Here is an 11,069-nt window from a genome sequence, read left to right as displayed (position 1 = left end):
ACGAAGGGGTTTGACAATTTGTCAAAGATTGACAGATCAAAATTCCATTCATTATGTCCGAAATTTGATAATGGGAGTGTTGAGTGCACAAACACATAGAAGTTTGAGTGGATTTAACCGAAAGGAATTTTGGTGGTCCCACCGTCAATTAGTCTGATCGGTGGGGGATTTTGTGGTGGAAGATTATGAGTCGTCAAACACCAATGAGAGTTTTGTGAGGAATGATTGATCCAACTAAGTGATCGAATCTTGTCTCAGCAAAAGAGTGTTCGGAAATCACGGTGGGTTTAGTGTTTATCACTTTATTTGTAATGATCGGGTTATCCCTAAGAAAATTACATGTAAAAATTCTTCCGGGAACTTCCCGTCACATGAATCATCCACCCCCAGCTTCCTTCGCGAAACTGGGTCTAACATCATAGTGAGTTACATGACCAGGTTATCCTTAAGAATATTACATGTAAAAATTCTCCAGGAACTTCCCGTCAAGTGTGGGAAATAGTTTAGACTCATATACCTATTGGAGTATCCGGGAGCAGTTTAACCTCATATACCGGTTAGAGGATTGAGAAGCAGTTTATACTCGTATACTCTTCGGAGTGATTGAGAAGCAGTTTATACTCTTATACTTGTCGGAGTGTTGGAAGAAGCAGTTTATACTCTTATACTTGTCGGAGTCATGAGAAGCAGTTTATACTCGTATACTCTTCGGAGTGTTGCCGTTCTCATTTGGCTTATCCCAGCGTTATGACGCCGGCTTCAACCAAGGTCTGAATGCTATCCTTTAAAGTAAAGCAAGTCTTGGTGGGATGAAGGACCCTCCTGTGGTACGCACAGTACTTCGGATCCGTAGTATTGTCAGCTTCCTCCTGATTCATGATGGGTGGCAGCTTAATCTTGTTGTTTTCAAGAAGGGTCTCGAAGATGGCTGGAACGTCTTCGTCTTTGAATGAGTACTCTTTTTGAAGCCTCGAATCCGAAGTTTTCTGCTGTCTTCGGGGCTATTGTTGCGACGTCTGATTAACATCAACAACTGTTGTAGGTATCTTCCCTTCATCATGGGAAATGAGACTCGGATTCAGAGGGTTAGCCATCGGTTGGCATCTTTCGACCTTCCTCCTTCTAAGGAAGCGTTCGGCCTGCTCTCCGCGCACCTTTAACTCTTTCCAAGTATTGAGTGGCTCTACTCTCATAACGTCCAAGATGTTAATGGACAAGTTGTTATGACAGGTTTGCAAAACGAATTCCTCCGTGACGGGATCCTTGCAGTTTATTGTCTGATTGCGGAAGCGCTTGATGAAGGTATCCACCGACTCTCCGTCTTTTTGTTTCTCTTCGAAGAGTGTCCTGATCGACACTTCGGCGTCATCATCGAAGAAATGAGCGAGGAACATGCTCTCCAGGTCCTCCCAGCTGTTGATGCTTCCGGGCTTGAGACGGCGGTACCAATCGAAGGCAGGCCCGCGAAGGGTGCCAACGAATGACCGCACCATCAAGGGCTCGTTGCCAGAAATAGTGCCCAAGTAGGACTTGAAGTAGATTAGATGCTGAGTGGGCGAGCCCTTCCCGTCGAACAGCGTGAAGTTGATCAGGTTGAACTTCGCCGGATACGGGATCGAATCCCACTCTTTTGGGTAAGGACACGGAATGCCAGTCTTCTTTACCTCTTGAGCAGACATTAAAGCGTTAATTTTGTTCTCGAGGTCCTTCATCTTTTCGTCCTCATCTATATCCTGTTCTGGACAATTTTTAAGAGGAATAATACGGCCACCCCCAGTGTTATCATTATTGGTAGGTCCACCCCCAGCGTCGTTATTTTTAGTGGGACCACCCCCAGCGTTGTGTTCATCCATATCTGAATCGCTACCTGCTTGGTTAGCAGTACTGCGACGGCTGGACTCACCTAGCTGATTCGACAAAGCTCGGATTTGTTGGTCGTGCATTTGTCTCATCTCCTGCATAGCCATTTCCATTTCGATTTTGAATGCTTCTTTCTGCTTGGCTAGAGCATCCTCAATGATTTTGGCTATTTGCTCGGTGTTGATCATGAACACTTTCTGAGCTTATCCTATGCTAGACGTTGTATCGTCAGAGGCGATTGCGGAATAAGAATCCGAGAGTTCATCATCGGAATGGATTCCTTCACGGACTCCCTGGTAATCATCATGTCCAACGGCTTCTAGCTGAAGCTGAGATATTCGTTGGGTTATTCCCAAACTAACTTCTCTTCCTGGAGAAAAAATGGGGTTGGAGCTATTTGAACTAATCGGAGACTTCCCCTTATCGACCACGTTGACAGTAATTTCTGGGGGTTCGTCACTTTGGACGACCGATCGTTCTCTACGGAGACGCTTTTGATTGGACTTAGCCTTTCCGTTGGAGATCCTCTCAAATACCGAGACCCTCTGCGGAGCGGTCTTAGGGCAGCTACACATTGATAATACTGCCCTGATAATTTTAGTACATAGACAGTGAAAGTCCGTTTCCCGGGTACTTCTCTTTCGAGATTTATTCGTACCCCCAGCCCGATAGTACAACTCATCGACGTTGCGGTCAGGGCAACCTATCGGCTGTTTATATGAATTCTCAGGTATAACGCATTCTTCTGTCTGAAGCGTTTTCATCTGAGTAAACATCGCCTTGTTGGCGTCTACAGGAGTCACACGCTTGGAATCACACCTTTGTGAGGGTGAAAACTTAACGGGCTCCTGGTTTTCTGCACGTACCCCCAAGCGGGCCGTTGTAGAAATTAATTTGTTAGGAGGTCGTGTACGACCCCCAGTCCAGATGTTTACTCGAAGCTCCTTCAATGGTCTCAAGCTTTCCTTAACAAGCGCTTTTCCTCGATCCTCGGGTAGAGAACCGATGCGATCCTTTAATGTGACTCTAGATTTGGGGAGATCCACGCAGTCATAGGGCTTCACCGGAGGAGCGGGAGCAATAAGAGCGGGATCTGGAGTTGGCAAAGGCCGGAGAGCAGCCTCGGATGCTTTTACCTTAGGCGCTGATTTGGCCTTTGGCATCCAAACTTGCTTAGATCTTGGTGGCTTTTTGACCACCTTTCCTTTCTGTAACTCCTGTGCATTCCGTACAAGGATCCTCATCTGCGCTAACAATGTGCGGTGCTTATGGATACGCTCCTCAAGAGTTGAACGAGTTCGTTTGACACGAACCCATTCGTTAGTAGGTGGTTGTGAGGAGGTTCCCAAAGCTGGTTGCTGGAACACTTTGCGCCTTCTGGGTTTTAGATCCGCATCATAGCAGATCCCGTCAACAGGCTCCAAAGCCTTGGCAAATTGACGCGCGAGATGTTGACGGCGCCTTTGACGAGCCCTCTTCGTCAGCACCGGTGCACTTTCAACGGGCAACTCCTTGACCTTCGAGGAGTTGTCACGAACGTTGGATCTGGTTTCTTTGGAAGCCGGAGAGGAATCTTCTACTGCATTCGGGTTCAGATCATCAGCCTTGGTTTTTGGATCTGAAGTCACGTTCTTCGCGACAGCGGTTTTCCTGCGTTTACAAGAAGAAGATCTGGAGGAGGAGGAGGAAATATATTCCTCGAATTTCTGCTGGTCGAATTCGTATTCGACATCTTCGAACCCCGGGATCTTGATCGTCGGCTGCGTCACGACAGCCTCGGCAGCGAGGCTGTTGGCTCCCACTGTGGTCGCCAGCTTGTTTGCGGTGAAAGTTGATGTTTTTATTGTTTTCATTGCTATCGAATCTATTACAACTTTAGTCGTTACAATAAACTCGAATAAAATAAAAAGTTGATCTTTTTATAAGATCTCCTTACACAATGAAAATAAAAAAAAGGTTTACAACTCTCTTCAAACAAACGCAGAGATTGTTTATCGGTCTTCTGCTTGTGTGGGATCTTGGCCTGTGATGGGGACGTTGATATCCGTGGACCACCGTCGATCAGATCTGATTGCTGAAGAATCGGGCAGAGCTTCGTCGATTCGCGAAGGAATCAAGAAGCCATAGCGCTTATCTCGGCAACATCGAGATAATTGCTCTTCTTAAGATTATCGCAACGGGATAATCTTAAGGAACGGACCCGGGGATTGCAGATCTGACGAGCTCTTCTTCTTTATGCTGACGAACTCGATCAAATCTCTACTCCTCCTCCTCTCTGAAATTCGTGCACTTTTGGTCTTCAATCCGGCAGGGCTTCGCCTCTTCTCCAAAATTCCAGATCTTGAAAAATGAAGGCCTGAGGCTTGTATTTATAGGCTTGAGGGAGTTCGGGTGGTTGAAACAGCACAACGGCCAATTTTAGGCCTGGAGACACCCTTGGGCGTCTCAGCGAGGCCGAGACACCCTTGGGCGTCTCGGCCTTGGCCGAGACACCCTTGGGTGTCTCAGCCTTGGTCGAGACACCTTGGGGTGTCTCGTTTGGGCTGAGACACCTCGGGGTGTCTCAACTCATGCTGAGACGCCGCTTTTTGTATATTTGTCCGTTTCCACCTTAACTTCTTCATCCGAACTCGGATTTGAGTGATTCAAAGTGCGTTGGAAAGCCGACGAGGAGTTATATAAGCTCTGATGATTAGATCATTGTGGATTAAGCTGGGATAGGACCGTCGTTTTATCTTTTGTAAGCGATGCGGGACTCCCGATCAGTTCGTGTCTTCGTTATTCTGAAATTCCGTTACTTCACGTAGTTCGTCGATTCACTTCAAGTGTTCATCGATGTCAATCAAGCTTCTGTGACTTGGATAGTGACGTTCCTCATCTCCTCTTAGCCGTGAGCTGCTCACAGAGACCTATAGGTAATTTTCGATGCCTACATGGTTGTTATGACATGTCTGGAGGATGAAGTCCTCCATGATCGGATCTCGACAGTTCATTGCTTTATTCTGGAAATGCTTGAAGAAGCCATCGACTGTCTCGTCATCTTCTTGTTTCTCATCGAAAAGTGTCCTGATGGATACCTCGTCGTCATTGTTAAAGAAATTGCCGAGGAATGAGCTCTCCATATCGTCCCAGTTGTTAATACTTCCGGGCTTAAGACGGCGGTACTAATCGAAGGCCGGCCCGCGAAGGGTACCAACGAATGACCTAACCATAAAAGCTTTATTGCCGAAGATCATGCCCAAGTGGGACTTGAAGTAGATCAAATGCTAAGTGGGCGAACCCTTCCCATCGAATAGTGTGAAGTTGATCAGGTTGAATTTCACCGGATACGGGATCGAATCCCACTCTCTTGGGTAAGGACATGGAATCTTGGTCTTCTTTACCTCTCGATCAAACATCAAAGCGTTGATTTTTCTCTCGAGGTCCTTCATCTTTTCGTCCTCGTCCATATCTTTCCTTGGTCGATTCTGAGGAGGAGCAACAGGGTCCCCCCAGTGTTGTCATTATTTGTAGGACCACCCCTATCGTCGTTATTTTTTGTGGGACCACTCCCAGCGTTTTGGTCAACGGGAGGGTCATCAGCATTGATATATTCATCCACGTCTAAATCGCTAGCTGCTTAGCTAACATTGTTATGCGATTGGATTCAGCTAGTTGATTTGACAAGGCTCGGATCTGTTGGTCATACTCTTCCCTCATCCGCTGCATAGCAATTTCCATTTCGAACCTGAAGTTCTCTTTTTGCTTGGCCAAGGCATCCTCAACCATTTTAGTTACTTCCTCGGTGTTAATCATAAATACTTCGCGGGATTGTCCTAGGCTGGATACCGTATTATCAGAGGCGATTGCCGAGTTAGCATCCGATGCTTCATCATCCGAGGATAACCCTCTCTGCATTCTCTGATAATCTCTTTGTTTAATAGTTCCCGATCACAACCGGGTTAGACGGTGCGATATAAGCGGGTCAGAGCTAGAAGGTCGAATCGACTTTCCCTTATCAGCCATATTTATCGTAACTTTCGGGAGTTCGTCACCTTGAACGGCCGATTATTTCTTACGGAAACGTCTTGGCTTGGACTTAGTCACTCCGTTAGAGATCCTCTCAAATACTGAGGCCCTCCGTGGAGCGGCATTGGGGCAGATACACGCCGATAAAACTGCCCTGATAATGTTTGTGCACGGACAGTGAGAGTCTGTTTCTCGGGTACTTCTCTTTTAAGATCTGTTCATACCCCCAGCCTGATAGTACAACTCATCGGTTTGAAGATCGGAGTAACCTATCATATGTTGGCATGACTCATCAGGTATAACGCCATCGTCTGACGAATACGTTTCCTTCCGAGGACTCGATGCCTGGTGTCCTCAAGAGTCACGCGTTTAGAGTTGCGCTTTTGGGAGCACGAACTCTTGACGGGCTCTTGGACTTCAATTCGTCGTCTGAGGCGGTCAAGTGCAGGGGTTTTCCCATTATAGGAAGGCTCTGACTTATCGCGAGGGTGTGTGCGACCCCCAGCTCGGGTGGTTGCTCGGGGTTCAGTCACCGGACCCAAGCGTTCTTTGATCAGAACTTTACCTCGATCCTCGTGCAAAGGAACTAGGCGATCCGTCATCCTCATCTTGAAACGGAACAAGTCTCTGTGGTCGTGAGACTTCACCAGAAGTGCGGAGTTCATCGGGATAGAAATAGAGACTATCGGAGGCTTAAACGGGACCGCGGGAGGTGAACCGGATGCGAACTGAACCGAACCGGGTGCGAACCGGCGCAAACCACCATTTGGTGGCTCGGCCATGGCCGAGATTTGGTGGCTAGGTTTTGGCCGAGCCACCAGATGGTGGTTCGCGCATTCTGGCAGATCCGCAAACCACCATTTGGTGGCTAGGTTTTGGCCGAGCCACCAGATGGTGGTTCGCGCATTCTGGCAGATCCGGGCGATATTTGACTTTTTGTCAACGTCGTTTCAGACTTTGGTTTCTAGACTTGGCGTGGTTTCTGTGGCTTTTTGATCACCTCTTTTTGCTTTAACTTCTGCGCTTCTCGCACGAGGATTCGTACGTACGCAATCAAGGCTCGATGCTTCTGAATCCGCTCCTCGAGGGTTGAGCGGGTCCGTTTGGCTTGGATCCACTCATTCGCTGTTGGTTTGGAGGAGAGGCAATTTATCTATTGTTGGGGCACTCGATGCCTTCTGCGTTTCAGATCCGCCTCATAACCAATCCCGTCAACAGGCTCCAAAGCCTTAGCAAGTTGGCACGTAAGTCGTTGGCGCTGCCTTTGGCGTGCCCTCTTCGATAAAGTTGGTGTGGCTACAGCAGTTATCTCCTTGATTGAGGAGGAGTCCAGATCTGTAGATCCGGCTTTGTTGGAGGCCGGAGGGGCGTTGCAAGGTGCAGCTACCGCAGCAACGGGGATTTTGATTTTCCTGCGCTTGTGAGGGGCAGAGGATCTGGAGAAGGAGGACGACAGATATTCCTCGAACTTAAGTTGATCGAATTCGTACTCGACCACTTCTTCAACTGGGATCTGGATCCGTGGTTGCGGCACAATAGCTTCGGCAGCGAAGCTGTTGGCTCCCACTGTGGTCGCCATCTTGTTTGGGTCAAAAGTTAATGTTTTTATTGGTGACGAACTCATTACAATTTTAGCCATTACAATAAGTTCAAAAAAGAAAGAAAGTCGATCTTTTTATAAGATCTCCTTTACACAATGAAAATAAAGATAACAACTCTTGCCAAACAGCGCAATGGATGTTTATCACCGCTGCTTGCGTGGGATCTTTGCCTGTACCGGGGACGTTAATATCCGTAGACCGTCATGGATCAGATCCGGTTGACATATTGGTGATCAAAGCTCTTACTTCACGAAGGAAGTAATTGTTGCAGCGTTGATCTCGACCAAGCGAGATCACAGCTCTTCTCGAGATTTAAGACCAAGCTTAAATCTGGAGGAATAGGGGACGGGTCTCAAATCTCTCAAACTCCACTCTTTATGCACAGGAGATCGCTAAGATCTGCTAACCCTTCTGGGCGAAGCGTGCATAATCAAGGCGCGACGCTTCTGAATACCCTCCTTGAGGGTTGAGCGGGTCTGTTTGACTTGGATCCACTCATTCGTGGTTGGTTTGGAGGAGAGGCCATTTTATTTGCTGCTGGGGCACTCGGTGCCTTCTGCGTTTCAGATCTGCCTCATAGCCAATCCCGTCAATAGGCTCCAAAGCCTTAGCAAATCGGCGCACAAGTCGTTGGCGCTGCTTTTGGCGTGCCCTCTTCGATAAAGTTAGCGCGACTATATCGGTTATCTCCTTGATTGATGAGGAGTCCAGATCTGTAAATCCGGCTTCGTTGGAGGCCGGAGGGGCGTTGCAAGGTGCAGCTACCACAGCAACGGGGGCTTTGATCTTCCTGCGCTTGTGAGGGGTAGAGGATCTGGAGGAGGAGGTCGGCAGATACTCCTCGAACTTTAGTTGGTCAAACTCGTACTCGGCCTCTTCGTAAATCGGGATCCGGATCCGTGGTTGCGGCATGATAGCTTCGGCAGCGAAACTATTGGCTCCCACCGTGGTCGCCAGCTTGTTTGTATCAAAAATCGCTGTTTTCATTGTGATTGAATCTATTACAACTTTAATCGTTTACAATAAACTCAAATAAAAAGTTAATCTTTTTATAAGATCTCCTTATATAATGAAAATACAAAAGATACGACTCTTGTCAAACAGCGCAACGGACGTTTATCACCCGCTGCTTGCGTGAGAACTTTGCCTGTGCCGGGGACGTTAATATCCGTGGACCGCCATGGATCAGATCCGGTTGCCAGATAAATGATCAAAGCTCTCACTTCACGAAGGAAGTAATCGCTGTAACGATGATCTCGACCAAGCGAGATCATGGCTCTTCTTGAGATTTAAGACTAAGCTTAAATCCAGAGGAATAGGGGATGGGTCTCGGATCTCTCGAACTCCACTCTTTATGCACAGGAGATCGCCAAGATCTGCTAACCCTTGCTGTAAATTCGTGGCTCCACTCTCCAATTCGGCAACGTTTCGCCCTCTTGATGTCCCCCTCTTGAGAAATGAGCACTCGAGCTCGTATTTATAAGCTTCGGAAGCGGGTATTTGGATAAGAACGAGGGATTCCTCCTTATCTTCAGTTAAGAACTGATTAACCATAGTATCAGATCAGTTGGGACGCTCAGGAACCAACAAATCCCGAGAGAATCCGTAAAAACTAAAAAATCACACTTTTAGATCAAATCTGGCCGAAGCGTCACCCGGTGGCTCGGCCTTGGCCTAGCCACCAATTGGTGGCTCGGTCTTGGCCGAGCCACCATTTGGTGACCTGGCTATGGGCCGAACCACTAGTTCGGTCGAGTCGTATCGATGTGACTCGACTGCCAGCGACTTTTTATTGGTTTTCTGGGTTTTGACTTGTTCTGTCGTTACGCGTATTTCGCCGGTGAGCGTGCGGGCCACTTAGTTTGCCGATTTGGTGGCTGATGGGCGTGCGGGCCACTGGATGGTGGCCGGTAAGCACGCGGACCACTTGGTTTGCCGATTTGGTGGTTGATGGGCGTGCGGGCCACTGGATGATTGCCGGTGAGCACGCGGGCCACTTGGTTCGCCGATTTGGTGGCCGATGAGCATGCAGGCCACTTGGTGGTGGCCGGTGAGCGTGCGAGCCACGTCATCCATAGTTCGTTGATTCGCTAGTCGGCGTCGGATAATCCTCTTTGACTTAGATAATGGCGTTCATCACCTTCTCTCTGTCTCGAGCTGTGTGTGGATACCTATAGGCATTTTTTAGACGCCTACATTTATTCCTTTGACTTTATCGTCAAGAGTCTTACTTAGGCATCAAAGATGCATTGGTGGATAGCCCACTATAGTCAATCTGACGTCTTTTCTTTGTATCTCAAGACATCATCACCAAAGAGCTTCATTAGGAATCAAGGGAGGTCATTGGGCCTTCCAATATGAGTCTAATCTTATGGATTCAATCTAGTAAGTTTTTTTGCATCAACAATCTCCAAATTGTCCAAAATTAACTTTAGTTTCATTAATCAAATAAGTTTATTAACTAATTAATAAGTTTAACATCTAACAAATTGCAACTTCAACTTATGTAACTTTCAAAGGGTTAAATTAACTTATTAGTTAATTGCTAAACTTATGATTTTGTTGATATTAGTTAATTGGTAACTTATGAGTTAGTTGTTAAATTTATGTAATAGCTGTTGAACTTATGGGTTAATTGTTAAATTTATGTGATTGTTGTTGAACTTATAAGTTAGTTGTTAAACTTTGAGTTAGTGTTAAATTTATGAGTTAGTTGTGAAACTTATTATAGCTCCAAATTGTCCAAAATTAACTTCAATTTTATTTATCTACTAAGTTTCACATCTAATAGGTTTCACATCTAACCAATAAGTTTAACAATTGACTAATAAGTTTATATCTAACTTAGAAGTTTAATAACTAACTTATAAATTTCACAACTAAATAATAAGTTTCATAACTAACTAATAAGTTTAATAACTATCTCATAAGTTTAACAATTAACTAAAAAAGTTTAATATCTAACTTAGAAGGTTAACAACTAATTCATAAGTTTAACAACTAAATAATAAGTTTAACAACTATCTCATAAATTTAACAATAAACTAATAGGTCTAACACCTTGAAAACTATAAAAATTGCAAAAAATAGCTAAAAATTTGCAGAAATCCCTAAAATTTTTCAGAAAATGCTAATAACCCTAAAAATTTTAGAAGATACCGTGAAAAGTTTCAAAAATTACAAATGTTCCCAAAAAATTATAAAAATCCCTTAGAAGCTATAGAAATTATAAATAATCCTTAAAAAATCCATAAACCGTTAAATTTAACAAATAAACCCCCTAAAAGTTCATAGTGCAAATAAACCCCTAAAGTTTTGCATAAATCCCCTGAAAAAAGAGGGAAGAAGTTGTTTTTTAGTTGGATGTGCATATTAACGCAAATGATTGAGAAAATGGGGGAGGTGACTTGTCATTATAAAAATCCCCTTATTTCATCATTAGAGCTTGTCAACAGTGGTAGCTAGGTAAACTTACGAAAAAATGCGAACTTATATGTTGATCATTGGATGAGATATAAATTTTATAATGTGGAGAGCACCCGCTCGGAACTTTTTAGTAAAAGGCGAAAGAATAGTTTGCTTCGTGCGCACCATGCATCT

This window comes from Asparagus officinalis, chromosome 5 (genome assembly GCF_001876935.1).
Source record: "Asparagus officinalis chromosome 5, Aspof.V1, whole genome shotgun sequence".
NCBI lineage: Eukaryota > Viridiplantae > Streptophyta > Magnoliopsida > Asparagales > Asparagaceae > Asparagus > Asparagus officinalis.
Note: the sequence above shows the minus strand (reverse complement) of the source record.